This window comes from Castor canadensis, chromosome 12, assembly GCF_047511655.1.
Source record: "Castor canadensis chromosome 12, mCasCan1.hap1v2, whole genome shotgun sequence".
NCBI classification, from domain to species: Eukaryota; Metazoa; Chordata; class Mammalia; order Rodentia; family Castoridae; genus Castor; species Castor canadensis.
Window position 1 is genome coordinate 125,209,885 of NC_133397.1, and position 27,924 is coordinate 125,237,808.

A 27,924-nucleotide genomic window follows, 5' to 3' on the forward strand; every position below is an offset into this window, starting at 1 on the left:
GACCTAGAACTAAGAATTTTTCAAGAACTAAAAAAAAATGATTGTTTGAATTTAGTTCAAAGGGTTTCAAATACAGATCATTACATTAATTTTATTAGATTACAATAAGTACTGAATGTCATCCAATTAAACTTCAAACTAAAAATATTTCAATTGATATAATCTAGTAATAGTATAATTTTGGTTCATATTCAATTTATATCATGATATACCTTTTGAAAAGTTAATGAATTATATTACAGTATTGACTTTGTTGCATAATTTGAAAGTAGTGTCTATTTTGAATAAAATGTGTGTTCTGAGGAAACACTGTTCTTCAAAATATTATTTTTGTTAAAAACATTTGTAATTAGAAAAACTATCTCTTTTGCAACTGTGTTTTTAAAATTTCTATCATATATCTGGGTGAGAACTAATTGTAATCTTATTTTTTTAACCAATGAGCAAGTATGGTCAACTTCAAGGACTAGTTCAAACAAGTCACAGATAAACTAAAATACTCATTTAAAACAGCTAAATCTTCCAGATATTCCATTGTTCTTGAACTCCAAGAAAAATGAGTGAATGAATGAGTGTTATGTTTAACATAGCAGACATGAAAAAAGATGCTCTGTTTTATAACAGAAATATTTTAGATTTACAAATATGCTGCATTATTTTACACATAATTATAGACGAACTCAAGTCATAGAATGAGTGTGAATTGAGTTTCATGCACAATTTGTTTTCATAACTGTTATGTAAACAGGCTGTGATGATGTTTACCAAAGACAAAGTAAATTAAGGTATTGAGGCAGTTATATGGAAAACCCTCAAATTTATTTCTTCCTTCAATTATGACACTTAAATGAGTATGTTCTGATGTAGAGACAACTTTGGAAAACACCTAGAAGCTCTGATTTTGAGTATAGAGCCCACGGTTGTGGGTGCTCTGCCCTCTCATCTGCAAAGATGGCTAGCACTAGACTATCTCACGGTCTGACCCCTTCGTCACCACCCCACAGAAAGTAGTCCTTTTTAAGGTTTTGACTGAGTTCTGCTCTTCCTTTTGTGTATAGATAGTGTGGAAATGAGTACTCTAACAAGGACGCTTTAAAAGGAATCTATAAATCTTTTAAAATTATTCACCTTGATACCAAACGAGAAACTGGTCTACTTCCCATATATTTCTTAAAACATAAAATATGTGAAAACATTTCCAACAGCTTTTCACATTTCAATTTCTAAAAGCCCCAAAGGAATGATTTAAGTATTTATTAGATAGATAGATAGATAGATGATAGATAGATAGACAGATAGATGATAGATAGATAGGTAGATAGATGAATAGATAGATAGATCTGCATAATAAGTATGAATGTCCTTAAACTGTAAATATATTCTTCAAATATTTCAGCCTATGAGACCAAATCACTAACAACTCTATTCAAAGTCAAACATGTATGATTGGACTAGACAAATGGCCTTTTAAACTGTTTATTCTGCTTACAAGTGTTTATGTTAGTAAATTTATTTATTCCATTGGAGGAGTAGGGAAATTGTGAGTTTTCCCCATGCAGTTAAAAGGGCCAAGATTTGTTTAGAATATTTAATTCAAATTTGGTGGCATAGCCTTTTTAAAATAAATAGCCAAATGTGATAAGTAGAAGGATCATAGTCTCACCAGACTCTGGCAAAAAGTGAGAGACCCGACTTGAAAAATAACTAAAAGCAAAAGGATCTGGGGGCGTGGCTCAAGTAGTACAGCACTGCCTATCAAGTGTGAGGCCCTGAGTTCAAACCTCAGAATCACCAAAAAAAAAAAAAAAACCAGAAAAGGACTAGTCCAGTGTCTAACAAATGATATGTGCTCAAAATTGCTTATTAATTTAGTGAAAGCAATGATACCCATTCTGTACCTTTGTTAGTATCAAAATTTTCATTTTTTCCATAACTGATGTCCTTCCTAAAGAAGAGATTGTATTAAGTGGCTATTGGGTGTCATTTATTTAAATTTAATGTGACATTAGTATAAATTCCAGTTCTCAAACTAGTTTCCTATTAGTGCCATTATTCTTTGCTAAAAATGATTTTTCTGATTCTCAAGATATAACCCTTTAAATAATTTAAAAATCTATAAGAAATTTTTTTCAAACTGGTATTCTTTTAGACACTCCAATAACTGTTTAATCTGCTATTGAGGTAAAATAATTTCAATCCGTGTGAATGTTACTTAATGCATTTTGTTTAATATTAAACACATAGTTACTTGTAAGAACTCATAAATTTTAACAAGTAATCAATAGAGATATACTTTATGCAATAAAATAATTACCATGCCAGATTTATTTTCAAAGCTAAGAATTTGTGCAATAATGAAAATATTTTTTCATTACCTACTAGAAAACCAGACTAAATTATAATTTTATTTGAAAGCTATGATTTTCCTGGATGTTTCAAGTGGAGTAAACTTTTAATCAGCAATACACCCATTGTCTAAAAATTAAAAGAAAATGTTTATCAGCTATTGTTTTATTTGGATAATTTATGTAATACTCATCTGCAGGGGAACGGTGTTAGGAACTCTCCCCACTTAAAACTTTGAGAATAGTTTTAATAAACCTTTTATAAAGCTTCCAATAGCAAGTGGTTTCAAATAGACAGCTGGAAGTTGGAGCACAAAACTTCAAAGCCATTTACTGAAACTTTTATTAAAATATTTCATGTGCTTTTCTGTAGTTGGAAGTAGTTGTCCAAAACACAGCTTTGAGAGGATTGATATATCTATGTACATATATATAAAACAGAATCAAAATAAGGAAATTATTTACCACCAACCAACAGATTTTTGTTAGCTGTGGGCACTTTATTTATTAAAAATAGTGGCTGATGTTAAAGTTGAAACAATTTCACATTTAGATTTGGAATTTGTGTAAATTATAGTTGAATTTGACAAGAGACAAGGAACAATGATAGCAAGTAACTAGATTAAGAATATGGACTACAGAGAGGAAGTGCAGTGTGGAGTGATATATTTAAAAAGCAATAATGAAAGTCCTGGTGACTGTTTTATTAATAGATTTAATAGAACCTGGCATGTAGTACACACCTGTAATCCCAGCATTGGGGAGACTGAGTCAAGAGAATCATGAGTTTGAGGCAAACCTAGGCTACATAAGAAGACCCTGTCACAAAACAACAACAAAATAGAACTAATAGCTGGCAATAATACCCCTTGAACAGATATCAATTTCAGGAAACTTTAGAGGAGATTTTTATGTATAGTTAGTGTCCCTTTACCACTTGTAATAAGGATTTACCAATATCGATTTTATGTAGTTTATCTATATAGAAGGAATTAGTTCATACTGTGAATTAAAATTATTCAAAGTTCTTGTTTTTGCTTAGGTAGAAAGCCATGCTCTGGAATCAAACTGTGAATCAATTAAAATATGACCTAGTTTATATGTGGAAAATTAGGAAAGGCAAGAGAGCTCAGTGTTTCTCAAGTCGAAGTAAGGAACGTTAGTCTGAAAATACAAATTTGTGCAAACTAAGTCTTAAAAGAAACCATCCTTTCATTCACGTGTCTGTTGGAAAACCTTTAAGCTACTTTTGAAACCCTTGCTGTAGAAATAAACTAACCTACCAGGGTTTAGGTCTGTGTCAGTAGTATTTCCCATGATGAAATTCATATGGTTCTTCAGAGTTTACTTTTTTCTACTCGGTGTGATCAATTTGGAATTTAGGAAGAGTGCTGCCTGTCAATTAACCATGTAAAAAGACACAGAAGGCTGTGTTTGTGTCTTCTATGCGTGGCCTTTATTTCCAAAGACACACCATCTCCATGCACTTATCTTAATTCTCAACTGATCATCTTCCAGCCTATTATCCACATAAAATGCGCAATTTCAGGGAGTCTTGGATAAGCATGTAGAGCTCGCATGATACTTCGTTGTTACGATTGCTAAATTTCTATCCCAGATCCAGTGTTGAGCATATAACACAGCTCAGTTTTACTTAGGATGCCCTCACGACACAGGGAATCTAAGAAGCTTCTCCATGGATACCTAGATAACATTTGGAACTCTTTGTCAAAGAACTCACTGGATGCTGTGTTTTTAAGACATCACACGAAAATGTCAGTGCTGACGTTTTACTCACTGCTTTCCCGTTCCTCATGTCTGACAGTAGTCCTGTGTTTTTCATGACTGTTTTTACCCAATTGCTATCATTCCACCATTTTAAACTCACATACTGTCTACACACGTGTGACTATGTCAAACAATTCTAAAGGTCTAGAAAAAATAGAAATTATAACAAAAGAATAATTTGATCATTTACCCTAGTGGCAAGTGTCTCAATAAAGCAAAGAAAAATTTAATCACAATTACATCAACTCAATTTAATAAGCTTTTGCATGAAAATTTTGAGCTAGAAGGTTGGGTTGACCAATATTTTCCCTAAAATATTCTCAATGGAAAATTTAAAATAAGATTACTAATACTGATGCCATGATGTTCTCATACCAAAGAACAGAAATAAACCCCCCTCCCTTTTTTCCCTTTTGTGAGAGAGAGTCTCACTGTGCAGCCCAGGCTGGCCTCAGACTCTTGACCCTCCTGCTTCAGCCTCCCAAGTGCAAAGATTATAGGTTCGTGCCACCACACCCGTCTTAAAATCACATTTTAATATACAATGTAAAATTGTATTTACCCTCATTATTTCAGTTTTTAGGTATCAACACTATCTTGTTGAATAAACATTGGCTCTTTGAATAGAGCAGAGTAAAAATAAAATGTCCAATTTTACGAAACTTCTCCTGTTCTGTTTGTGAAAATCTCGTGGTGATCTGCCACAGGCACACCTGTGTTACCTGTAATGCTAACTACCCTGGGGGCTGAAAGGGTGCTTCACTTTATGGTCATGCCACTTTCCAAAGACCAAAGATGCATGCTTCTTGTACTTGAAAGACTATAGGTCCCTACACAGACTTCTGTCACAGCTGTGAAAGTTCACTAGAAAATAATGCTGTATTTTTGTTTTTAGATTTGCCAGGACAAAAGGATGATATTCTTTTGATCATTTTTGTCCATCAAAAGATTTTCATTAACTATCAATGATAACTACCAATAATTATGCTCAATATTATTCTCAAACTTTAAAAACACATCCGAACTCTAAGATGGGTTAATAGATAGGCAGGTAGATAGATGATAGATAGATAGATAGATAGATAGAGAGATAGATAGATGGATAGATACTGCTGTTATTTTTTTCTGATCTATTTTAGTACTTGGTTGGGAGTAATAGTGGCCAATTTGGCTCTGAGAAACCACACCTGAACTTCTCATTTTGTCCAAGGAAAGATGTTTTATGGGTGCACAATTTGGTCAAAACCAGAATTCTTTAAAATTTGTTACAATTTTAATCCTCCAAACAGCTAATTAAGAAGCTGCTTCTGTACAGCATACACTTTTAAGTTAACAGTAATTAATATAGCTGCTTGGAACCACAGGAAGCTAAAGCCAGTGAGCACTTTCTGGTTCAGTTCAGAGGATGCTTTGATTGTTGGCACCACTAAACAGGTTGGGAATTGTCGACACTGTAATCAGCAGCAAGTTTCTGGATTCTCAGCCTGCCAGACTAGTGGGCTGGTGCTGGGAGCAGTTGCCCCAAGGGGAAGAGGGGAAAACAAAGGAAGGGAACTTGAGCAACCTTGCTTGCTCTGCCAACATATACACTGGACCAATGTTTTTCTTGGCAAAGATCTATTTTAAGACATCTAGCAGTGGTTTCCACAAAATATGAAACTCACCATAGCAACCAAAATGGCAAGCGTCTCCAGGAACCTTCGGCTGACTGGCTGTCAGGTCAAACTGTGGTCGGAGCTGTATGGCCTTATGCACAGTATGCTCTGTGCTATGCAGAAGTGGGTGTTAGCACTACAATTAAAAGGGCTAAAATCTGTTTGGCAGCAATCCTGAAAGACTCTGCAGAAGAGCCGTCAAAGACTAAGGTTACACAAACCTTATTAACCCTTCATGCAGTACAAATAAAAAGGAAATGTCAACCTTAAAACCACTGAGAATCCAGTCTTTGGCACCTAAATGATAATTTAAATGTAGTTTTCTTAATTTAATGGCTTGTGATCATTGTGTAGAAAGGTCGTCATGGATTTACAATCCAGTGAGTTTGCAGTGCTTCTACGACCTGAAAGAACTACATTAATAAAGTTTATATGTAATTTTAAACCAACCAACAGAACAAAAATTAGACTAGCATGTGAAACTGACTCAACCAAAGTTTGGGTGTGTATATGTATATGTATACACACATACATGTAATTTTCACAGATGTTATCATAGCCAAGTATGATCTGAAATAAATGACTTACACCCTGTAGATAGACACAGGGCAAGTATTAATTAATATTTTACCACATTGTGGTAAAGCACAGTAAAAAAAAAAACCCTAATTTTGTTTCTTTTTTAAAGCCAGCTCTGTAGTAAATTAATTTTATCTTCAAGTACAAAAAAGGTGAAGGTTATGGAACATTGCTAAAATACGTAGATTAATTTCTCCCCAAATCAATGCTTTGAATCGTATCAGGGATATTCTTCTCGCTAATTTTATTCTGTCTTTGTCAAAATTTAAGAAGGAAGCTTCAGAGAGATAAACAGGATGGAGAGAGACAAAATAGCTTTCTTTACTGTAAAAAAAAATCTCAAATGGATCAATGTACTATATTAAGCAATTGCCATGTGGTAATTCTGCAGGTGGATTATCCAAAGTGCACAAAAAATGGCCTTGAGATCTGGCACCCAGGTGTCTGGCGTAGCATTTAGCAGACTCTTTTGTGGGGAGAAGGATTACTCATATTTGTTAGAGAAAGTACACTTCTGTAATCCTCCTCCACAGCAGAATTCGTGTTGGAGTGAACCAGCAGCACAGTTTTTATCCACTTTCCTCTATACTCTCAGGATTCCTCCACAATTATTTATTATTTTCAGCAGAATTAGATGCCTACAGGTGGCTCCATAATGTGCCTCTAGGCATACAACCTCCTGTAAATTTTTAAGTTACATTATCTCAGCAGTGTTTTGTCTTATAACAACAGTTTGTTCTGTTTATGAGGGAAGGAAGAAGGAAACAGAAAGGCAGTCATTCGTGCTAAGCCTCATTCCAGTCTGCCTTCCTTCTCTGCAGTTAGTGACAGATATTTGGTAAAAACAGCACTGCAGGTGCCAGGGTGGACCAGATGGGTGGTCTCAACCACTAGGTATCTGATTTGGGTTGGGGGGACTGGTATGTTTACTGGGTGTCAGTTGCAGAGCGAGAACATTTCTGTTTCTGTTTCTTTCTTTTGAAAATCAAGAACCTTTAAGTGGCTTCTGTTAGTAAGGTGGCTTGTCTTCAATGATTTTTTTACATTGTGTTAAAAAATTAGCTCAGCTTTATCAAGACATCTAGGTGGAGGTCCCATTGCGACTTCTACTCTGTCATATATACTTTATGCTTAATTGTTTTTCCTGGGTGTCTAGATTACCCATCCTTGAGAAAAGAAGCCTCTTCTTTTTTTTTTTTTTTATCACATCTTGAACACTGGATTCCATGATTGTCTTTTTAAAACAATTTTTATCAAAGCAGTTGTCAATGAATAGATGAAGTTAATCACCCCTTCATATTTTGAGGTACAGTTCTCAGTTAGGGCTGAAGGAAAAAACAAAGATAATACCTGAGTTAATATCTGAGCAGAAATTAGATTAGCATTCTTGGGGCAGTATACAGGCCTTTTTAAGCCTCAGAAGTCCTGGTACTGTGTTACAAAGCTCCTTCTCACAGCCAAACAAAATCTGTCCCCAACCGTTCTGGTCTCATTAAACCTGCAGCTTATATTACAAGTAACAGTAATGATGTGCCTATTGAAGAAATACATCTAATGTGTGCAAAGTTGCATCCATGCTACTAAAATACACCACAATAACACTTTTTAAATGTAGAAACTGACTTTTACCGAATTTTCTGAAGTACCGGAATAGACAGAAAGACCAAGCTAAGGCCAATGTGACACTTAACAAGTTATCTGCTTTAGTGCAAGTATATAGACTATCCCAACTTTGCCTTTTATTGCAACCTAAGACCGTGCTGAGATAAAGCAACCTGTGTATTCAAAAGAGGGAGGATGCCATTCATAATAAATCCATGAAGAGCTATAGTGCGTGTTTTGTTTGTGAGGCAAGGCATGCGTTCTTTCAGGTCTGTCAGCATTTATTAAGTACCTACCATATACCTGGAGTTGTTTTACCTGGTAGGGTTGTGGAGGAATAATGAACAGACCTTGAAATCTGCAAGGTCCATAAACTTCTCACAATGTCATCTGTTACAAGCTTTGTGGAGGATTCAAACAAGTGGAAAGCAATAGCTTCTTTTCAAGGAACTTACTATGTGTGCTTAGTATCAAATATGAAATTGTATCAAAGTGATTGTTACTATACACCATTGCTATGGTCTCTGTTCACCTGCAGACACTTGAATATGATAGACACAATACGGACAAAAGTCCTTTCTGTAAACAGATTTACCTTATAGACAGTCTTTCAGAACTGAGCATACCAAGAAAACTTCCTACAGGAAAAGAATAAAGTATGCCTTTTTTTTTCTCCTAAAAAGCAATAGATTTTTTGTTACCTATTCTGTTATTCTAATACCATTAATAATTAGAGAACTGCTGTCTATTGATTTAAAAAAAAATCACAAAGTCAGGGTCTATGCTACACTGACCCAAATAATTTACACTCTGTGTAGACTTGCAGTTATAAGTTGTTATTAATCATTAATTATAATAGATATTTTAAATTAAGAATCATGACTGTAACTGACTAGCAAATTCTACATTTAGGAAACAAATTCCAGGTGTGGCTCAAGTGGTAGAGTGCCTTCTTTGCAAGCATGAAGCCCTAAGTTCAAACCCCAGTCCCACCAAAAAAAAAAAAAAGAAAGAAAAAGAGAGAGAGGAAAGAAAGAGAAATAAGTTCCAGATGTCCCTCTTTATTTTGAGGTCTAGTCATATGGAACTTACATATTGTTTATTATTAGAGTATTTACTTATAATATCTTTATAATTATGATAATTATATTTATTGAATTGAACTTTTTCAGAATTTAAACTCATCTTTTGTAATTATTTTGGTAATTTTACTAGCTGCCCAAATTTAACTCTGATACTTAATTGTGTCCCAATTTAGCAGCTAGGAAAATCAGCTTTATTTTATATATGCAAGGCATACAATATTGAATAAGAATTTGGGAGAGAGAGCGGGAGAGAGAGAGAAACAGAAAGACAGGGAGATTATTCTTTGGATCATAAAAATGTCCTCATTCATCTAAAACACAGAGGATTATAAAATTCTGGTGTAAGGGAACTGCTCTGGCAAAATTCTTTGAGCATTTACAAAATGTGGCAGCATTCACAGTAGCATAAATAGAATTCCTAAATATGTTTATTGGAGTGGTGTGTGATAAAAATACGCTTTGAAATAGGTGATTAAAATAGTGAAAGAATATTATTATTATGTAATTAGATTATATAGGTCCTCGTTATGCCAATTAGAGACTGTTTCCTAGGCATGGATTTTATTTGGGCTGTCATGGGGATGGTGGAAATGTACAGACTAGACTGCTCGAGCCACAGTGACGGGCAGGTGATGAGCTCGGTGGAAACCATTCGCCCATTGTAAGCGAGGTCCTGACTTTAAAGTCCAGTACCTCAGATAAAAAATTTAAAAATAAGTAAAGCGAGCAAATGGTTTCTTGTTTAGTGTCTTATCTTAAAATTCAAATGAATGACTATTCGGATAATATCACTCTGTATTGTAAGACCTGTATTAGACCTGTGACTCATAAATCTTTGTTTACGTCTTTTACACATAAATAATCTTAAACTAAATTGGACGTAACATTGAAGTAACAGATTGACAATGTTACTGGGATTTTTCTCTGTTTAAAATCTTTATATCACTGAAACACCCTGCTTGCTTATGTCAAGGTAGCAACTTAGTCTCTTCCATACAGGACACCAGAACATATAACAAGGAATTAATGACATTATTTCTTAATAAAAATGCAACTTTCACTGATATGTAAGGATAAAAAGTAATGGCCGGAGTAGCAAAGGATGTTATCCAAAGAGTAATGGGTAATATTAATAATAAGTTCCATAGCATTTCAATTTACAACTCGTGCATCGATATATTCTGTAATATCCTATTTTCTAAATATTATCTTCTTTAAAGTTGTTCTTTACTGTATAATAGATCTTCTTCTAAAAATGCATTCTGATTACAAGTATAGGAATATAAATCCGTTTTAGAATGGGATCTTACTCCTCTACACAGTAGGGATGAGCAACACTGCAAACTCATACACTACTGTTAAGAGGGAGTCACAGAGGTGAACGGTTCATGCACACCCCACTTAGATAAAATGACTGACAAGAGATGTGCAAGAAATCCAAATTATTCTTATGGAGAGAAAAAAGCCCATTATTTTGACAGTTAACATTTGAAGATTAAGCACTTCAGATTAACCAGAAAGGAAAATGAAATCCTTTTAGTAGTCCTATAGTTTGATGGATTTCGTTCTTAAATTAAATAGACGATAATTTAAAGGTTACTACACTAGCCCTTAAATAAAGGGAGTTGTGACTATAAAAAGGATGCAAATTAAGTAGGAAGTAGCTCATATTTAAGCAGAGAAGATACTTAATATTCAAAACTGTCAAAATGGCTTACTCTTCTCTTGCATTTTGTTAAATATTTCAGTTTATATGAAGGTGAACGGTGGATTCGTAAGTGCTCCATTGTTGTTTTATTGTTGATGTTTCATGTCTTCTTCTTATGTTAAAATCTGCTTTTAAATATTTATAAAGGAAAAGTCAGTTTGAAAAAAATGGGTAATAATAACCAAGCACATTGTGATCATTCTCAAATGAGAAGATTTTAACAGATTTTAACTTTGTGTCCTTTCAGCTTATGGTAGGCCTGTATTTCATACAATCCCATAACTGTGGATTTATATTTAATTTGCATTTCTGTGTTGATAGCTGCAAGTTATCAATGTGAGATATCATCAAAAATAAAATATTAATGGTTTGAAGTCTGTTCCAAGAGTGCAAAGTGGTTTACAAATTTGATCTAGTTATGTCTCTTAACTCTTTTATGTGTAAATTATTACCTTTTGCTACTTAAAAAGTTTTTCAATTCACCTATAAATACAGATCAATGCTCAAGGGAAATTATAAATAATTATTCATGTAAAATATGTTATTTTACACTTGGTGAAGTCTAAATTCTTTTGTGGCACTGGAGTTTGAACTCAGGGCCTCATGCTTGCTAGACAGGCACTCTATGAATTTTTAAATAGTTGAAGTTTTAAATTTTGTACTAAGAGTTTGTATGCTAAAAATTGAATATGTAACCTATTTTTATGTTAAATTAAAAAATGCAAAGTAGAGTGCATTAAGAACTATTACTAGTATTTTTTATTCATGATAGGAAGCTGTCACAGTTATAATTATGTTAAATACATACATTTACAAAATAATTCAGACTAAACTTCAAAATTAATTTTTAGGTGCTATTTGTACCAAAGAAGTTCACAGTCCTTCCTGAATTTTGATTTATTTTTTTAATCTCCTAAAACTCTCAAATAATATTTGTTGAAAAATACTTGAAATGTTTGACTATGCAATGAAAGGTAATTGAACAGATTCTAAGGAAATGAAAGTGAAACTGTCTTTAGTCAGGATACATATAGGTGTTAAAATTGGCATAATTAATTAGGATTTTTTAATATAAGTTGTTCATCAAGTTAAAATAATTCTATTGTCTTTTCTTCTGTTCTTTCTCTTTGATCTACCTCAGCTTTCATGCCACAACTGACTCACTAACAAATACAAGGCAAGATCATAATTTTAGCACTTATTAAATTACATGGAAATAGAATCCAAAAATGGCTCACCGCAAAGAGCTCTTTTTTGTTGGATCAAAATGAATTGCTGTACATTATAAATGATACCCCCTGATGTTTCTGCAGTGATTCAGGAAACTATGGGGCTGACATTTTAGTGCAAAGAACTCTGTAAAATGCTAATAAAACAGGAAAACTACCCAAAAAGCACTTCTCAATGATAAGGAAGCAAGGTATTCAAACAATTCTAACCCTTTTCTACTTCTAATGATATTTGCAACACTTAAAAATCAGTGCAATCCAAAAGGTTTTAATAGCTAAATGAATGAGAATCAAAAGTTACAAATCAAATCTGGACAGTGACAAAAGATAACATAATGAACTTTTCTGTTTCTGAGAAAAACCTAACAATGTATCAATTATCCAGTCTTTATAGTGATCAGTATCTTAGCCTGGTGTAGAAACAGAGTTATCGTCTAAATCTTTTTTGTATTATATTGTTTTTCTTAAGAGGAACCTGAGATCAAATTTGGAATTCTGTCCTCATTTATATCTTTAATTCTAGCTTATCTTGATTTCTTAATCTTTAAAATGGAAGTCTACATATCTTACAAAGATGTCGTATACTTTGGTTAAATTTATGAAGGTGCATTTAAAAATACAAAATAGCACCCTAATAGTTTTCACTTGTTAATTATATTGATTTATTTGTCAAATGAGGCACATTTTATCAAGATGCTACTATTTATTTTTAGTCAAAAGCTTGACCTACATGATCTTAAAATGATTTTCCAAAATGATATTTGTACATGGTAAAGACTATTTTTATTGTTCTCCTTATAATTCTACATATTTTTTACCAGTAGGAAAAAAGAACACTTTTGTAAAAATCTATCATTTTCTTTATAGCAATTTGTTCTAAAATAATCAAATTTGTCTGTTTTTTACTTTCTCACATTTTTGATAGGAAGGACTGTCCTATTAATTTTTATGTTTATTGTAATACAAAATTATCCTAATTTAAGTACTAAAGTTCATATTGAGAAAAGGTATTTTTTCTTTTGCTATCCACAGAATTTTCTTTCTGAAGCTAGACCCAAATGGCAGAGAAATTATTATTTTTTTTACAATGCATTAACCTTGGACATGGGCGTGACTCAAGTGGTAAGCACACCTGCCCAGCAAGCATGAGACCCTCACTTCAATCCCCAGTACTCCAAGAAAACATGCACCCATCTTTATGTCCCTTCAGTAGGATGTTTTCTCAGCCATGTACAATTTATGGATTATTGAATGTTATTCGTACATGTCTGTGTATTTGATTTGCATTTATCTATTAGGAGCATTATGTTTGTGATCATTCTTAATTGTGATTATTATATTTCTCCCCAGACATCTAACCTTAACCAAAGATGCAATCTGTCTATGTGAGTTTCTTGGTGGACCAAGTTGAAAATTTTATCTACAGATAGATGGAGATGGAAATGCAGTCAGTGTTTAATACGGTCTCAATTTCTGGGAGTTTCATGCTCAGTTATCTCCTTCATTGCCTTGCAAGTGATCACTTTGTCATACTTTTAACCACAGAAGGATGAAAAACTCTCAAAGTTCCCCCAGCAGTAGTGAAGGCATATTGTGCAGAACGAAAGTGTAATACTCACTGCAAAGCAGACTTAGAGTTCTGTTTTCCTGTCTTTTGTACTTACAGGCACTTCAGGTTCTGGAATAAGTTAAGCAAAGGACATTTGGGATGGATAGCTCTTTAAAAATTTTACAAAATTAGAATTCTAGGTTTGAAGCCCACTGAATATCTCCAGCATGATCATATAATACATGGATGAAGGGAAAAAATCAGAAAATAAACTCTAAGTATCAAGATGAAGGTTGTTATGGGGAAAAAAAAAACACAGCTGACTTTGTGATGGTATTTCTAGCACCTCCACCACAGAAATGGGTTAGCCAACTGCAACCAATCTCCCATTTCTACAAAATGCTGGAACTCTGGCTCTGAATTTGGGATTTACAAATGAAATCAAAACTGGGTTACTGCTGTCCTGGATATTCAGGACAAAACAGTTTGTATTTGTTGAAGTGTCATCTCTGGGCTGTCTTCAAAACCTTCCAATATTCCTGGGCCTGGAGTTCATTTGTAATAGAAGCTTATGGGGTGGGCTCCCCCCCTGCAGCACTCATGCCTGGTGAATGCTGGACCCAGGTGTAGGATGGAGGACTGTCTTGGAATCAATGATACGATTGTTTTCAGAGTTTAGTGCTGGAAGAGACCCAAGAGGCTACTTGGTACTATCCATATTATTTTAAAGATGAGAAACTTGAGATTTTGGCATAGTACAGCTTCCACCCTTAATATGACAGTGTTTTCTCCAGCCAAAATCCTGCTGCAATGTAACTCCAAAGTCACGAATCATTTGAGCAGATGTAGTCTGACATATTGAGCATTTGTAATTGTCATCATTATTGTTATTACAGAAATGATTATTATTGCAAATACATTTCCTCTCCAAAGCCAGTGGCTCACACCTGTAGTCCTAGCTACTTGGGAGGCTGTGATTGGAAGGATCACACTTCAAAGCCAGTCTAGGCAAAAAGTTTGCAAGATCCCATCTCAACCAATAGCTTGGTCACGGTGTCATACGCCTGTCATCCCAGCTATAGAACATATTGTAAAATAGTGGATCAAGATTCAGGCAGGTCTGTACAAAAAGTGAGACACCCCCATCTCCAAAATAACCAGAGCACAAAGGACTGGAGGCGTGGCTCAAGCAAGAGATCATATGCTTAGCAAGTGTGAAGCCTAGAGTTCAAATCTCAGTATTGTCAAAAAAAATTCTTTCTCACATACAGCTTATCTATCCCTAACTTTGTCATTCTCTACTCAATCACATTTAGTCTTATGAGACTTACTTAATTTATAAGCTATTTTAAAGGCTTCATTTGAATTAAAATTACTGTTCAAACATAACACAACAAACAAAAATTACTTTCTCCTTTATGAAATAGAGACTGGAAGGACAACTTTACGTCCAGTTATTAATGCTAATTTTTGTATTAACATTAAAATAACTGATTTCACATCATTTCTCAGGTCTGTTTCCTGGCATGCCCACGATGGCTGATCCCCTCCTTTTCTGTGTAAATCTGATTAAGGAGCTCTCCCACTAATATGCTGCACACAAAAGTTGCATTCCTTCTCGACAATCCCATTGACACAAGAACACTAGGGTCGAACACTGAACACGCCTAACCATTTTTGCCTGTGGAATCAGATCTTTCCAGATAAAATGGCAAAGATGGTCTAAGAGTGAATTTGTAGGTTTCATTGGCTAAGGAGGACTAATTACTTCTGAACCTGGTACAGCCAGGTTTGCCCAAACAGTGCTGGATGCTTCCAATGTCTGGTGCACTCAGATCTCCTGGTGATTGTCTCACACTGTAGTGATTAGATTATTCATGCTTGTAGAGATGAGTAAATATAAAACAATGCTAACCACAAATATTCATACTGGTAATAACTACAATTTACTGAATGTCTACCGAGTGGCAGACAGTGTGTGTAGTGTCTCTTGTCTCACTTACTGTCATTTCATTTTAGTCAAAGTGATCTCATACCAGGTATTACTATTCACATTTTATAAACAAAATCCAATTGCAGGATTGCCACATCAAAAATTCACACAATTAATAAATGTAAGAGCCTAAGGCTATTTATATTAAAGTCCTGCTTGCTTGTTCTCACTGCATTGCTATGTCTGTGGCTCCTAAAACAACCAGCAAAGATGATGATGGCTAAGGGAGCATGGGTTTGGGAATTGGCAGAGGTGGGTTCTATTCTTGTGTTAGTTTGGAAATTATCAGACCTGGCCTCTATTCTTGCTTGTACCCATAGCTGCAATGTGACCCTCGGACTTCTCTTTGAGTATCATTTCTCTCTTCTGCAGGATTGCGTGAGAGAACTTCCTTTAACCTTCTGTAATTCGAAACAATTGAATAGCAGTTTATCTTTTCTCTTTTTGAGAAAGAACACATTTTAGATCATTCACAGTGACAACATCACTGAGAAAAATTTCTGTAGTATTTCTCACGTGCTTGCCCCATCTCATGACTTTGATCACAGAAAGAAAATTAAAAAATCCTTGTTGATATAAAAGGAAGGTCTACATTCTGACTAGACAGGTGAAACACAGAGAAAGATGGAAATTCACTTTTCGGGGCTCAGACTCTTACAAAGTTTGAGTTGAGTAACATGCATTTATTATGCTGCATATATGAAAATTAAGTAGATAATACCAGACAAGTTGGGAACACAGTACAAGCATAAAGGTTATTTACTGTCGTGTAATGAAGCACAAAACTAACATTACTTTTGTTCAGAAAGCAAAATATTGGATATATTCACATAAAACACCTTAAGCTATCTCAAGAATACGGCACTTAAATTCTTAAGTACATTTGCATAGCTTTCCTGTGAATGTATTGACTTAATCATAGCAGAACAGCTCTAGGAATTCAGATTAGCTTTGAAAAATTTCTAAAGGAGATAAGCGAATGACCTTTTAAACAGGATAAGAATTAATTATGAAAAGCAGCAACTTTAAGCATATGGACTTACTATTGAGGGAATCTGTGCTTTTGAAATGCTTGTGCAGTTCTTATATAGTTCTTACGGCCATGCGCCCATATTACAAATACAGTCTCCTAAACATACTGTATTTTTCTTAGAGCGTCAAACACCATGAAAGAACAAAATATGGTATACTGAGCTGACATATTTTCCCTCATTAAAATATTCTTTTGTGTGTAAACTCCTTCCAGATTTTTCTCACCATTTTCTCTTTCTCTAAAGTTGATTAAAATGTAAAGGATGGCAGAGTGAAAAAAGATTGTCACCTCTTTCTGCAGCTATTACTCTAAGCTTTCGTTTTCCTATTGCATAAATGTTGGCATTATTGCACAATTTTTTATATCAGAAACAAAAAGAAATAATTGTTCCCACTTAAGTTGTACGTACCTAAAAGATCTGGGAATATATCATTTCTAACACACATGAAAATATGTCATTTATGGCCATTGTGAGCCAGTAAGAATTAGAACAAAAAATGGTAGGTGGATTTCATTAATTTATTGACTCAACATGTGTTTATTGCATTCTACCACGTGCCAGGTGCTATCAAGACACTGGATCTCCATTACCAACACAACAACAACAGCAAATGATATTTGCAATAAGCTTACAGTGTGACATGAAATACAAAAAGCAAGCAATTAAACCAATAACAAGCGAAAATAACCACAAGGTGTGAAAGCATTTGTGGAGGAAACTGACATCTTGAGGATGTGAAGGGAAACTGGAGGGATGCTTTGCAAGTTGGGATGGGGGTCTTTCTGAGATACTGCAAGACAGCCACGAAACTGTTGCTTGAAAGGCAACCAAGTGAAGAGACACTGGAAAATGTCAAAATATTTCAAATTACATTCTCTACTTTCCCCTTTGATTTCATTAATTAGTTTGATGCTCAGGGAAATTCCACCCCTTGGCTCAAAAATTTGCTAAAGAGCCAGGTGCCAGTGACTCACACCTGGGAAGCTGAGATCAAAAAGATTGTGGTTTTAGGCTAGCCTGGACAAAAAGTTCAGGAGAACCCATCTAGATGGAAAAAAACACTGGCATGGTGGTTATCCTAGTTACTGCAGGAAGCATAAACAGGAGGATTGTGATCCAAGCCAGCCTGGGGGTTAAATCAAGACCTTGTCTCAAAAATAACCAGAGCAAAAAGGGCTGGAGGTGTGGCTCATGCAGTAGAGCTCCTCCCTAGAGAGCACAAAGCCCTGAGTTCAAACCCAGTACCTCCAAAAAAATTGCTGAAGAGATATAAGTCATTTTTGAAGAGTTGTAGTAATTTAGAAAGCTAAAGAAATTATGGGTGAAGTATTAAATACTTAAAATATTCTTCACTAGCTATTACTTTTCTAAGAAACTTCTCTTTCTTACGACAATGATCTCTACTTGGATTTCCTGTGTTTGTAATTGTCTATGAGGAAAATTAAGGCGTTTTAATAGAATATAAAATCTATTCTGATAATTTTCTGTCCTCATAGTAGTAACTAACTCCCTCTTATTTCTTCTTGTCACAGTAAATGCTTTTGATTTCCAAAACTATATACCGTATTTGGGTAAGACAAAAACATTAAGAGTAGTTTGTCAAAAACACCAAAAAATATTTCCATGTGAACTCATTATTTTAGGAAAAAATACATGGGTTAGCTGAAAGATTAATTTGCTAAAGTATCTTATCATCTCATTGTTTTATACATTTATGCTAGAGAGTACTTCATTTTATTTTTGAAATATTTACATGGCAAAATAAATTTTATAATATTTACCAAAACTATTTATACCTCTATGCTTTTGTTTGTGTGCTCAGTTTTTGTTGTGTTTTTGAAACAGGGTCTTGCTAGGTAGCCCAGGATGGCCTGGGATGTGCCATCCTCCTGCCTCTGGATTTTGGGTGCTGGTCATACATACATGTACCACCTGGTGTTACAGACACTAGCTGTGTCCAGCTAGCATTATTACTTAAATGAAAATGAACTTGACATAAAATTTCATGATAATCATGACATGTCTACCACAACTCCACAACAAATAAATGAAAAGGAAGCTAAAAAACTAAATTGCTTTTGTGTTCATAATATAAGGATTTGTCTCTCCTAGATGGCTATTCTGAAATTTTTTTGGTTCAAATGTTAATTTACTAATACAAAGTGACAAGAATTCAATACAAAATTGAATTAATTTACTAATTATTAATTTAGAAAATTCATTTTTGTCAAATGATAATTCTACCATACTTTGACTTTATGAAACTTTAGCCAAGTGCTTGGAGTAGGCAACACTCAGTCTTCTGATTAATTCTGACAACTCTGGTTTTCTTTGACATAAAAGTCTAAAACACAGATGTCTGTTACATGTCATTTTCAATCAATTTTGAAATACATTTAAAGCTTAATCAGGCATGAAAACATCTCTGCTGATACAAAAGTAGTGGAAGGGAAATCCACTTTTAAGAAGGCAAATAGTAGAGCAAGCATTTTGCTAAAGTTGTAGATATAAAGAATTTCTGAGGAAGTTCATAAAATAAGACATGCAGTAGCCTAACTTGGAGACTAAAGCTTGAACATCAAGGTTAAATTCTAGTCACATTATTGAAGTTACAAAATAAAGCTTTACCCAAACAACAGAGAGATACCAGGTAGCAATCATGACCTTCTTCTCCATTTATACAAAATATTAAGAAAGAGAAAATAACTAATTCAGAAATATTTTACACAAGTATGATGGTAATGATATAAATTGAAAATTTTGTGCCATTTTCAAGGATTGAGCCACCAAATAGAACTTCTGCTCATACGACAAATGATATCATTGGCGCTCTTCAGTAAATCTTAAGTGAAAGACAAAATAAAGCAGATTTTTATGTGCAGGTAGCGATTTAGAAAACAATATGAAACTGCCATTAGTATGAAACCCAACGGTTCACATCGTTTTCCTCACTTAAAAGCCCCCTAAGTATATGTGTCTTCTCTAAATATCTATCTTCTCTTCCAAATCTCAGTATTTGTGAAGTGAAAAGATAAATTAATGAATGAGAAGGGAGAATGGAGGAATGTTACCAATGTAAAATTAAAATCATGATACATAAAACAGGAGTTAGGTAGAGAGAAGAGAAAACAGCCATTTTTTTTTCTCATTCTATTTACCAAAACATTGAGAAATGTAGAGTGATAAATGATAACTTAAGAAAATATAAGTTTGGGTGCTCCAGAATTCATTAAAAGGAGGGTCGTAGGCCACCATGTCTGGCATGTTTGAGGACAGCAAGCTTTACTCTCACTCCACACTTCTCTCTTCCTGATACCATTATGCTCAGATTCTGTTTTCATTAATCATTCTTCATAACTGTGTTGGTCTGGCTCATTGTTCTGCAGAACTTTAATTCTGTGTGTTTTCTTTTTAAAATTTAACTGCCATTCTTCAAGAAACAAAGTTGGTCTGTGTGTAAGGATGCCGTTTCCGGTAAAATGTCATCTTAGTCAACAGAGAAGGGTAAAAATGGAAACAATTTTGGATAGCTAACACTTTAACGGTAGCCATCTGCTTCTTAGAGAGATATAAATGTCTTGCCTTCTTTCTTTCCTCTAACTAATCCAAAAGATTTTATTCCTAAAATCTCAGATTATGATATTTCCTCAAATAAAATTTCTGATCATTTTATGACCAAAATAATTGACTTGCGAACACCTTGGAAGAACTTAAAATAACCCATCAAATGTTGTTGATGGATACTCCACAAAATGCTCCAGCAGCCATCTGGACGACGGTTGGACGATGAAGCTACCATTTTCCAGACTGATAAAGCAATCAAAGTGAGGAACATGGAAGACTACCACAGCAGATGGTTTTCCAGCTGAACTCTCCATGTGCGAGTACACAGCAAATACTGGTACTTCCACCACTTGCTCAAAACCATGCAGACACAGAGACATGCAGACAGTTGAGGGACACCCATTTCTTCAAAGGAAATAGTGGGGGAGGGATGTTTGGGTTAGTTTCCAGCTAGAGTTACTGTGTAAATTAAAGTAAGTTGCTGGCTTATATTATGCTAAACTCTCTATAATCTAAAATAATGTACCTTGACCTATTATAATAGGATAATGTTCTAGAACTTCAAAAGGTATTATACTTAAGACAAGAAAATAAGGTTTAGAGACTACATTGGAATACTTATTGACTTAATTCCAATAATTTTTTTAGGTAAAAGTTAATAAAACACAAATATTCTAATTTTAGGTGTTATCTAGTATTTCTTTTTGGTATAAATCTCACAACTTTATACTATTTGTGATCATAGTTGCCTTTTAACATTTCACACAAATAAAGCAACTTGAAGCCCCCAAAAATTATTAAAGATCTAATATTTAGGATTAGTTGGATTACAGTATTAGTATACACACAATTCCTATCATTGAAGAAAATTCTAATCTACTAGAAGCCTACGGCAAGGTTTTGTGTATGTCTGTTTGCCTGTGCATGTGTGTGTGTGTGTGTGTGTGTGTGAGTTCTGTGTAATTTAAAGCAAATTATTTGCAACTTATCACAAAAAGTCCTAGACAGCCTCAGATAAAGATGGGGACTCTATAAAGGTGTATTCTTGTGTGGTTTTCACCTCTAAAATGTCAGCACCAACATCACTAATTGTGAACCCCATTCAAATCCTGGAACGCTTATCCCAAAGAGCAGAACTCGGAAATGGAAATAAATGTATGTATAAAGAGAAACTAGAGGAACATGGCTTTGATTTCCCCTTATCTGTGCTAGTTACCTTTTCCTCTCATGAATTTCGTTATGAAGCCAATTGGAATGCTTACTACAAGTGATACACAGAGATAACTCCAGTGATAACTGAGCCGATGCTGCTGATTGAATCCATGCTGACTTTTGCAGGATATATGAGCATGCATGCCCATCCTTATCACACTTACAATGCTGAAAAACGCAAGCTCCAGGAGACAGGAGACTTCTGCAAGTCATTTTCAGGGACAGTATCTAAGAAACGTGTAGAAGAGGTGGTTCAAATGCTATTCAGACAACCAAAGGTCCCCATTTAAGTTTATAGGGAAGAAATTGGAAACTTGTTTTCCCATAAACATACTGTCATAATTTCTTGATGCCAACATCCCAATGCAATTGTAAGTAAAAATTTCAAACCTCGCAGTCTTAAAATCTGTTGGCTAGGTCTAGGCTAAGATGACCTCTATTTAAATGAACTTATTATAAGACCAAAAGTACAAGCAGCATTCTCTCTGCCAGGCACAGTGCTTAGTTTAAATATATTGTTTAATACACACAACCACCTTGTGAGGTAGACATTTTTTTTTCCAATTTAATGACTAAGAAACAGAGCCAAGAGAAAACATTAGCATTGTCAGCTCGTGGCTTTAAAAACTGCAATGTGAATGGCGAGACCTTTTTGTTTTGCTTTCAGTGGGACTGCAGTTTGAACTCAGGGCCTTGCACTTGCAAGGCAGGCACTGTACCACGTAAGTCATGGCTCCAGCCCTTTTTTGCTTTGGCTATTTGGGGGCTTAGATCTCACATTTTTCCCAGACTGGCCTGGACCATTGCCCTACTATTTACGCTTCCTGCAGAGCTGGGATGTCAGGCAGGCACTACCATGCCCATTGTTTTATTGGTTGAGATGGGATTTCACAAACATTTTGCCCAGCCTGGCCTCTAACTGTGATCCTCCTGATCTCTACCTCCTGAGTAGGTAGGATTACAGGCGTGAGCTACAGACCCTGGTTGAGCCTTTTTTGAACTTTATCACCATGTTGTACTGTTTCCCTTAACATATTCTTCCTAAAACATTCCGGTAGTGATTAAATTCACAAATGAAGAGAATACATTTAAAAGAAGCCACATCTCTTTTTGGTAACTAAAATTAATATTCAGTTGCTTCTGGATGAAATTTGGTACAATAGATTCTTTTCCTTAGGGTTTGGTAAAAATTGCCATGAGGCCCTGATATATGTTAACTCAATGAAAATTAACTTTAGTGTTATTTTTGCTTGTTAGCTGATCGATACATTCCTGAGTACTTTACCCTTCTACACAGGAAGTCTTTCTTTGAAGGAGAAATATTGATAATTCCTAGTCTGTATGAATAACTTCTAGTAAATATCGAGAAAACCTATTCAAGCATCAGGACCAGTTGAATTCCTAAAAAATCAATCAAAATACTGCAATCATGAATGCATTAAAATTAAGACTTGGTTGCTCTCAGTTTCAATGGGTAAAGTCACTTATCCAAATAGAGATTGCTGAGCCCAAGCTATGAATGAGAAAGGCAGATATGAGTCATATTTAATAAAGTTAGTATTTATGGGGTGGGGCACTATTACATCCATGAACTGAAAGCTCAGCTTGTAAACTACAGCTGGAAAGACTGTAGGGTTTTTCTTTATGGAACTGAACTAAAAAAGAGGAAACTACTTTTGTGTAATACCATAATAGTATGCCTGGCAATGGCAGAAGTCTAGTACCTTCTAATTCTCACCTGTGTGACTATTGCTATATTGGTAGTTGTCCGTCATGAACACAAATAGGACAGGAACGTGACACCTGATTCTTTGTCTAGTAACCTCACAGACAATCCATTGTCACCATATAAATACAATTAGAATAATGGGTGTGTTAAGGACTCTCTCCTTCTTTCTCTTTCTTTCTCTCTGGCTCTCTCTCCTTTTATTTGTGGAAAGATACTCTCCAAGATCAGATGGGTAAGAAAACTCTTACATTTTCTGGGGTTTTTTGTTTGTTTTTTAACGAATAGCCCAATTTTCATAACATATGAAACCTTGACAAATTCTTGGGACAGCTTTTTTCTTCCATTCTTGTACTGCAGTGTTTGTAAAATTAGGCTGTTGGTGATATAAGTAATACACCCAAAATTACTTTGAGCACCTATTTTCTTTAATGATTAATGTCTTTATGATGCTTGACTACTCTGCAAGGTGGTGTAGCAAGTTACCTATTTGCTACTCGCATTGCTTGTGAAGAGTCTGAACACACACACACACATACATGCACACACACAGACACAGACACACACACACACACACACACACACACAGACACACACACACAGCCAACATCTGCTGGCTTCATGCAAATACACTTTGAAGAGATCCAAAATATATCTTCATATTTTGAAGGATTTCTCAAATAGTCATAATTACATATTTGCCCAGAATAATTCAAGTTCAATAACTATATTGGATTTCTAGTATTTAAATATGGTTTCTCCTTCTATATTTTGTTTAAAGTGAATGACCAATTATTTATTTTTTCAAAACAAAAAGAGGGAGTTGGGAGGGGCAGGGAGGAGAGATGGCCCAAACAGTGTATGCACATATAAATAAATAAACCAAAAAAGAAAATAGCATTTTAATGACACACACATATATACACATTTTATTTATATACGTGTGTGTGTGTGTGTGTGTGTGTATGTATTATTGTGGTGCAACTATTTTGCATGAGACCCACCCTCTTAACAGATCTTAAGTGCATGACAGAGCATGGTTAACTGCAGGCAGTATACCTTACAACAGGTCGCTGGAGCTGAGTGTCCAGCTGGCTTGAGGTTCCTTTTCTCCGTTACCCCATCCTCTGGCACCCACCATTCCACACTTTTCTTCTTTGAGTTTGACTATTTTATATACCTTACGTAGGTGGAATTGTGTAGAACTTGCTCTATGCCTGGCTTATTCTACTTAGTTTAATATCCATAAGGTTAATCCATATTGCCACATGTTTCAGGGCTTCCTGTTGTATCCCATTGTACTAATATATCACACTTTCTTCGTCCATCCATCTGTGGGATGGATGCCTGGTTTGCTTCCATATTGTCACTTTGTAAGCAGTGCTAGAAGGAACCTGAGAGTGTGACGAGATCCTGATTTCATTTCTTTGGGGCAAATACCCAGAAGCAAAATTGCTGAGTCAGAGTCATTCTGTTTTCTAATTTTTTGAGAAACCACCATCCTATTTTCATGGCACCTACACCACTGTGCATTTCACCAAGAGTGTACAAAGGTTCCAGTTTCTCTGCTCTCTTTCCATCTGAGATGGGTGAGGTGATAATTCATTCGATTTGTATTTCTCCAGTGTTTATTGACTTTAAACATCTTTTTATATTCCTGTTGGCATTTGTATGTATTCTTTTTTTTTTTTTTTTTTTGGTGGGATCTAGTTTTGAACTCAGGGCTTCATGCTCGAAAAGCTGGCACTCTACCACTTGAGCCACAGCTCCGGCCCTTGTGTGTATTCTTCAGAGAAATGCCTATTCAAGTCCTTAGGCCATTTTCAAGCTGGGTTATTTTTTTGCTATTGAATTGTAACTGTTCCCTAAACACAACACACACACACACACACACACACACGTAAAATAATAAAATTGTCAAAACTAAGAAGTAAATTCAGTTGCAGTTTACAAAATCATTAAAAATCAGTTGTGCTTCTACATGCTAAGGATGAAAAGGAATTTTAGAAAACCAGTAGCATTTACAGTTGAATCAAAATAAATAAAATACTTACAAATAACCTTTCCTAAGGAGATGAGATTGTTGTACCCTATAATCAAATAAAATAGTTACATTCTACCATTTAAGAATGTTTAGCACTAAATATAAACTATATTCTGTGTGATATCAACAATTAGCCACAAGAGGTTACTTTTCCTATTAAATTAAATATTTCCCCTAATCTGATTCCAGTGTATCTGGACCATGTAGGAATATGCAACTATAAATTGTATAATATCATTTCATTGGAAACAAAATGTATATTTTTTGAAAATTTCAAATGGAATTATAGCAAATCAGGAACTTTTATGAGTATATTAGTTTGTTCTAATACGGTTTATATTTTCATTTAATGTACAATTGAGAAATTCTGGCAAAAATGTCAAGTTTTATGGCATTAGAGCTTCCAGTCCAGAAAATTTCACTAAGAAAATGACCATGAATATACTGCTGTAATAAGTTATGACATCTGTACCTTTAAAAAATGTCTTCATTTTGATGCTGTAACATCATTTTTGGTCTAAGAGTTAACTTTTTTGTTTTTCTTCATCTATTCACTTATTTGTTTATTTTGAGACAAAGTCTTACTATGTAGCTAGGCTGACCTGGAACTTGCCATCCTCCTGCCTTAGCCTCCCACCTGCCCAGCTAAGAGTTAACTTTTAACTCTTATTAAAAGAGAGATTAACTCATTCATACAAATATACAAGGCTCTGATTTATTCAGAAAAGCTTCAAGGAAATGATGGAGCCGAGTACAGTACGGAGAGAGAAACCTCACAGCCCCGTCAGGCTGGGTAGACACCTGTTCTGCAATGCATCATTTATATTTTGAAGAAGTCGCATTATTTCTGTTAGAATTTTTGGTCTGCTCTTTTGTTACCTCCTGTAGGAACTTTAAATCCAACTGAGTTCACACCCTCATCTGGGCTTTAATAAGTATGATATAATAATTACTCCTAAAAAATAAAGCACCATGGCATAAAGATACAAACTGGGAGGCGCCACAATACATTTGACATTTGACTAAAATGAGAGAAGAAAAATTGACTTTCTAGAGAATGCACATGCTGCAGGGGAAGATAGTAAGTGCAAAGGCCCTCAGATTGAACATTCTTGGTGCATTTGAGAATTTTTTCTCCAGGTGCTTTATTTTTCAACATGTGCCTTAGCACCTGCTGCCTCCCGGGCTGGAATTCCCTTCTCCGCTTCCTCAGCTCCTGCTATTTGCCCAGCCTTACCACTCAATGTCATCTTCCAGCCCTTTACAGTGGCCCAAATGCTCCCACAGCACCTGAACAAACTTCTGACTGATCATTTCTCAAACGTTAGCATTTTACATTCTTGGTGTTCCCCATTTGAGTACTTGCACTTAAAAAATAAAATAAAAGCAGGAGCTTTCTCTGATCAGATTTCGATTATTTCAGGGCCAGGGACAGTGTTCAGGACATTACAGCATTCAGTGAAGAAAGACAGGATATTTGCTTATTGAACCTTTTTTTTCTTCTATTAGATTTTTGAGACAGGGTCTTGCTCTGTGGCCCTTGAACTCATGAGCCGCCTGCCTTGGCCTTCTGAGGGCTGAGACGACAGGTGTGTTCGCTATCAGGCCAGCTCTCTGAAATCATTTTATGCAACCTATTTTTCTCTTCTCCTTTCCTTAGATTATAATCGTAAAATCTTTTCTTCAGACACATCCTCAGAAAGGCAGAGAACTGGGCTCCTGTTTTGAAGATGTTGTCGTTTTGACATATTTCCAATCTTCAAACATCAGCATTTTTCTGGAAATCATGTTTTTAAAAATTCTGAAAGGTGCTTAGACCAAATTAAGAAAACCTTTGCGGTATAAATAGCATGAATTTGGTCAAAGTAAATTGTTTGCATGTTGTAAAGACCACAATGAGATCTCTTTGTACAATTAACACACTCTAATAAAGGAACAAAAAGAACAAAAGCAGCAAAAAGAATAAAAGAATAAAAAGAACAAAAGTAAACCTTTGTATGTAAAACAAGGTATTTAAGACCTAATTTGCTAGAAATGATGTGTGTCATAGCAGAAGACAGTAAATGACACCATATGGCAAAATGAAAAAAATGTAAAAGAAACTCAAAAGTATAGAACTATTCCAGATTGAGTTGTGTTACATCAGATTTTCATAATCAAGCAATTACAAAGGTAAGAATTACATTTTCTGGATCTGGAGTCTATAATTTAATATCGTAAGGAAGTATGTAAGAACATTAAGATTACTGTAAAGGAAAACCAGTGGCAGACCGTGATAATGTCTCTTTTTGATTGCATAGACACAACCCTAATTTTGTAATTTATGCATTTCTCAAGAGGCTGTTTTATTTGCATTTTTTAAAGTTTGAAATATGATTGGGTTATCCTAAGCCCCTTGTTTCCTTTGCAGATAAAACACATATCATTTTATTGGACATTGTGACACAGCATTGCCTGGTAGGCTCAGAATCAAGAGCAATCATTCTGTCGTGAACAAATTGCTACTCTATTCCTTGGATTTGACGCAGGCTTCTTCAGTGCTGTTGCTCTTTCATTTTCCAGCGTACTGTCAGCTCTCAATGAACAGTACATGCCTATGCTATTTATACCGAGGGTGGCTGCTTCTCGGGTTTTTCTTCTTCTAGGACAGTGTCCATCTCACTACATCATCCAGTCTCCTTGGTATGCATTTTCCTCCATCTCATTCTCTGCCTTACATCATAAATTAAATGAATGTTTACAGCTAGCACAGTGGCTCACCCTTGTAATCCCAGCTTCTTTTGGAGATTGAGATCAGGAGGATCATGGTTC

General features: G+C 35.0%; 1 long non-coding RNA gene across 2 annotated transcripts in view; it reads left to right on the top strand.

Annotated features, from left to right (window-relative positions):
- The first annotated feature begins 286 nt into the window (after positions 1–286).
- LOC141414960 (uncharacterized) overlaps positions 287–27,924 on the top strand; it is a 79,786-nt gene continuing 52,148 nt past the window's right edge. The window contains exon 1 of one of the 2 annotated variants that reach the window (XR_012439979.1): positions 287–27,795. This is a non-coding gene — a long non-coding RNA (uncharacterized lncRNA). The remainder of the gene's footprint in view (positions 27,796–27,924) is intronic. The other variant, XR_012439980.1, reaches the window with a different exon arrangement.